This window comes from Schistocerca americana, unplaced genomic scaffold (genome assembly GCF_021461395.2).
Source record: "Schistocerca americana isolate TAMUIC-IGC-003095 unplaced genomic scaffold, iqSchAmer2.1 HiC_scaffold_454, whole genome shotgun sequence".
In the NCBI taxonomy this organism is placed as follows: Eukaryota; Metazoa; Arthropoda; class Insecta; order Orthoptera; family Acrididae; genus Schistocerca; species Schistocerca americana.
The window spans coordinates 87,501-92,500 of NW_025726186.1; the positions used below are offsets into that span (position 1 = coordinate 87,501).

At 56.0% G+C, this 5,000-nt stretch overlaps 2 non-coding genes across 2 annotated transcripts; both read right to left on the bottom strand.

Annotated features, from left to right (window-relative positions):
- Positions 1–153: 153 nt before the first annotated feature.
- On the bottom strand, positions 154–308 carry LOC124583281. The gene has a single exon (XR_006974136.1). It is a non-coding gene; the product is annotated as a 5.8S ribosomal RNA (ribosomal RNA).
- Positions 309–659: 351 nt separating this feature from the next.
- On the bottom strand, positions 660–2,569 carry LOC124583289. Its single transcript, XR_006974143.1, has one exon. It is a non-coding gene; the product is annotated as a small subunit ribosomal RNA (ribosomal RNA).
- Positions 2,570–5,000: the final 2,431 nt, after the last annotated feature.

Genomic DNA, 5,000 nt, shown 5'->3' on the forward strand with positions numbered 1-5,000 from the left:
CTGTGCACGCTACCGAGTAAGTACCGGTATGCGAACCGCCAGGCGACGGGCGCGCATCGCACGTTTAAGGAGGCGCGGCCGGCCCCACAGGCGGCCGCGACGCTCCCAGGTCTGCGAAGCGGGGCAAACGCCGCGCGCTTCAGTATACGTAGCCGACCCTCAGCCAGACGTGGCCCGGGAACGGAATCCATGGACCGCAATGTGCGTTCGAAACGTCGATGTTCATGTGTCCTGCAGTTCACATGTCGACGCGCAATTTGCTGCGTTCTTCATCGACCCACGAGCCGAGTGATCCACCGTCCTGGGTGATCTTTTCTTAGTTTACACTGTCTCTTTCAAGACAGTTGCATAGGCGGGACGTAGGCGTGTGGCGGCCCCTGTTCAAGCGTTCTGTGTCCAACGGCCTCACGGCCGATGGGCGTCGTACGGCTCCACACCGGAGCGGACAGGCAGTCGGGCGAAAGTCATTCAAAACCGGCGCCAGGCGCCAGGTGCCGCAGGCCAGCCGCTCCAGCGCTTCAGCGCTCGTACCACACAACATTGGCGTTAGTTTTGAGAAGCACGCGTGGTTCCGCACGCGGCGCACGGCTACTGCGAGCCGTACAGGTAGCGTGTTGCGCGACACGACACGCACATCGAAAGACATGCAGTCTAGTCGGTAATGATCCTTCCGCAGGTTCACCTACGGAAACCTTGTTACGACTTTTACTTCCTCTAAATGATCAAGTTTGGTCATCTTTCCGGTAGCATCGGCAACGACAGAGTCAATGCCGCGTACCAGTCCGAAGACCTCACTAAATCATTCAATCGGTAGTAGCGACGGGCGGTGTGTACAAAGGGCAGGGACGTAATCAACGCGAGCTTATGACTCGCGCTTACTGGGAATTCCTCGTTCATGGGGAACAATTGCAAGCCCCAATCCCTAGCACGAAGGAGGTTCAGCGGGTTACCCCGACCTTTCGGCCTAGGAAGACACGCTGATTCCTTCAGTGTAGCGCGCGTGCGGCCCAGAACATCTAAGGGCATCACAGACCTGTTATTGCTCAATCTCGTGCGGCTAGAAGCCGCCTGTCCCTCTAAGAAGAAAAGTAATCGCTGACAGCACGAAGGATGTCACGCGACTAGTTAGCAGGCTAGAGTCTCGTTCGTTATCGGAATTAACCAGACAAATCGCTCCACCAACTAAGAACGGCCATGCACCACCACCCACCGAATCAAGAAAGAGCTATCAATCTGTCAATCCTTCCGGTGTCCGGGCCTGGTGAGGTTTCCCGTGTTGAGTCAAATTAAGCCGCAGGCTCCACTCCTGGTGGTGCCCTTCCGTCAATTCCTTTAAGTTTCAGCTTTGCAACCATACTTCCCCCGGAACCCAAAAGCTTTGGTTTCCCGGAGGCTGCCCGCCGAGTCATCGGAGGAACTGCGGCGGATCGCTGGCTGGCATCGTTTATGGTTAGAACTAGGGCGGTATCTGATCGCCTTCGAACCTCTAACTTTCGTTCTTGATTAATGAAAACATACTTGGCAAATGCTTTCGCTTCTGTTCGTCTTGCGACGATCCAAGAATTTCACCTCTAACGTCGCAATACGAATGCCCCCGCCTGTCCCTATTAATCATTACCTCGGGTTCCGAAAACCAACAAAATAGAACCGAGGTCCTATTCCATTATTCCATGCACACAGTATTCAGGCGGGCTTGCCTGCTTTAAGCACTCTAATTTGTTCAAAGTAAACGTGCCGGCCCACCGAGACACTCACTCAAGAGCACCCTGGTAGGATTGCAACGGGGTCCGCCTCGGGACGCACGAGCACGCACGAGGCGCGTCGCACGCCTTCAGCTCGCCCCACCGGCAGGACGTCCCACGATACATGCCAGTTAAACACCGACGGGCGGTGAACCAACAGCGTGGGACACAAATCCAACTACGAGCTTTTTAACCGCAACAACTTTAATATACGCTATTGGAGCTGGAATTACCGCGGCTGCTGGCACCAGACTTGCCCTCCAATAGATACTCGTTAAAGGATTTAAAGTGTACTCATTCCGATTACGGGGCCTCGGATGAGTCCCGTATCGTTATTTTTCGTCACTACCTCCCCGTGCCGGGAGTGGGTAATTTGCGCGCCTGCTGCCTTCCTTGGATGTGGTAGCCGTTTCTCAGGCTCCCTCTCCGGAATCGAACCCTGATTCCCCGTTACCCGTTACAACCATGGTAGGCGCAGAACCTACCATCGACAGTTGATAAGGCAGACATTTGAAAGATGCGTCGCCGGTACGAGGACCGTGCGATCAGCCCAAAGTTATTCAGAGTCACCAAGGCAAACGGACCGGACGAGCCGACCGATTGGTTTTGATCTAATAAAAGCGTCCCTTCCATCTCTGGTCGGGACTCTGTTTGCATGTATTAGCTCTAGAATTACCACAGTTATCCAAGTAACGTGGGTACGATCTAAGGAACCATAACTGATTTAATGAGCCATTCGCGGTTTCACCTTAATGCGGCTTGTACTGAGACATGCATGGCTTAATCTTTGAGACAAGCATATGACTACTGGCAGGATCAACCAGGGAGCTGCGTCAACTAGAGCTGAGCAGCCGGCCGCCCGGGAGTGTGTCCCGGGGGCCCGCGCGAACACGCAAGCGTCCGCTCAATTATTCTGCAAACAGGAGGAGGCTGAGCTCCCCTGCACAATACACCTCGAAACCCTCTCAGGTCCCGGCGGCGCGCAGCGCCGTCCTAAGTACTTGGTCGGGTTCGAGAGAGGCGCAATCGCCCGGAGTTTGGCGAGTAGACGCTTTAGGTGCGACCACCCGTGCTCCCAACTGAGCTTGCCGCTGCCGACAGAGGCCCGGGAGCGTGCTGTCGTGGCATTGCCGGCGGGAGACAACACGCGCCACCTACGGTGGCCGGCAGCTCCAACGCCAGCGCCACAGAAGGACAAAAGCCCCACTTGGGTGCCGAAGCGAACTCTCCCAGCACAGCGCACGCGCCAACACGTCCGCACAGCTGCGATACAATCCACCTGCGAGAACCGCAGAGGCGACCGAGCAGCAGACGGCGTCGCGGCGCCGAGCGCCGGGCGGCGGCGCATCCTCAGCGCACACAGTCCTCAATCGGACCAGCACACTGCAGATGTCCACCGCGCTTCGCACCGGGCCCGCGAGGACCTACTTTGGCCGCACGGCGCCGCGTGCAGGGTGCGCCGGCGCGCAGCTGCGCCGCCTGCCGCCTCCGTCGGCCGGCGCGCCTGCCACTGGCCGCCCCCACCAGCCGGCTGTAGCGCGTGCGCCCACGCACCGCGCGGCCAGCACGCCGGAAGGCCCCCCCTCACCGGCCGGGGACGGTCCCACCCAGCCACCGCCGCGTATCGCTTCACACCCACATGCCATTCACGTTCGTGGGCATGGTGGGTATCGCTGAAACAACCGGTTGGTAGCTCAACCGATCGTCGCCATCACTGATTCACCTCTAGCGAGAACAACCGCACCACAACGGTTTACCAGTTCTTCATTTGCGTAACGTCACCAGCAAACGTAGACGTCCATCGCCATTTGCAAATTCAACGATTGTTGCATGCCTGTGTCAGGTGTCACGACACACTATGTCTGCCCACATACACGCAACAACATGTGCACGCTTCGCGAACACGTGGAAGGTGGCCCCCGTACGTATGCGATGTCCATTGCGCGAACGACTGTCAACCGGCCTCTGTCGCATGTCGCAGATGTGGAACGCAGTGCACCATGCTATCACGGTGTGTGAGAAGAGACGACTACGTCTGACAACACGCGCCACTACATCAACAGACGGCTCATGCTGATCGCCATCCACGGCATACCATACTGCAATCCAGCTCTTATAGGGAGACGACACGTAGCTGAGTGCACAATATTTGGACCGTATGGTTCGCCGTTGTTGGCGCAGTCGTGGTACGGTCACACATGTACCACGATGTATCATTCAGTACATGAGGACCAATGTGCGGTACAGTGTGTGATTTGGACGTACAACATCAGCGGACAGTTGCCACAAGCCGTACCACAACGTAGGCTGTGCTTCGCCATGCGAATGCCAATGAACAACTGCGAAGGGCATTGAGCATGTACGTCCTGCCGCCATCCGCATTACAGTGTATAGCTGCAAGGTGTTTAACATGAAGCGATACTCTGGGGACCGGGCAGTGCGAGTAGCAAACTATATTGCGGGGGTTGCAGTTAGGCAACACTACACTAATTTAACGCGTCGTATGACAATTACAGAGCAGGTTAAGGCCCAACGTGTGTTGGGTTAAGGCCCAACGTGTGTTGGGTTAAGGCCCAACGTGTGTTGGGTTAAGGCCCAACGTGTGTTGGGTTAAGGCCCAACGTGTGTTGGGTTAAGGCCCAACGTGTGTTGGGTTAAGGCCCAACGTGTGTTGGGTTAAGGCCCAACGTGTGTTGGGTTAAGGCCCAACGTGTGTTGGGTTAAGGCCCAACGTGTGTTGGGTTAAGGCCCAACGTGTGTTGGGTTAAGGCCCAACGTGTGTTGGGTTAAGGCCCAACGTGTGTTGGGTTAAGGCCCAACGTGTGTTGGGTTAAGGCCCAACGTGTGTTGGGTTAAGGCCCAACGTGTGTTGGGTTAAGGCCCAACGTGTGTTGGGTTAAGGCCCAACGTGTGTTGGGTTAAGGCCCAACGTGTGTTGGGTTAAGGCCCAACGTGTGTTGGGTTAAGGCGCAACATAGGTTAGGTTAAGGCGCAACATAGGTTAGGTTAAGGCGCAACATAGGTTAGGTTAAGGCGCAACATAGGTTAGGTTAAGGCGCAACATAGGTTAGGTTAAGGCGCAACATAGGTTAGGTTACGGCGCAACATAGGTTAGGTTAAGGCGCAACATAGGTTAGGTTAAGGCGCAACATAGGTTAGGTTACGGCGCAACATAGGTTAGGTTAAGGCGCAACATAGGTTAGGTTAAGGCGCAACATAGGTTAGGTTAAGGCGCAACATAGGTTAGGTTAAGGCGCA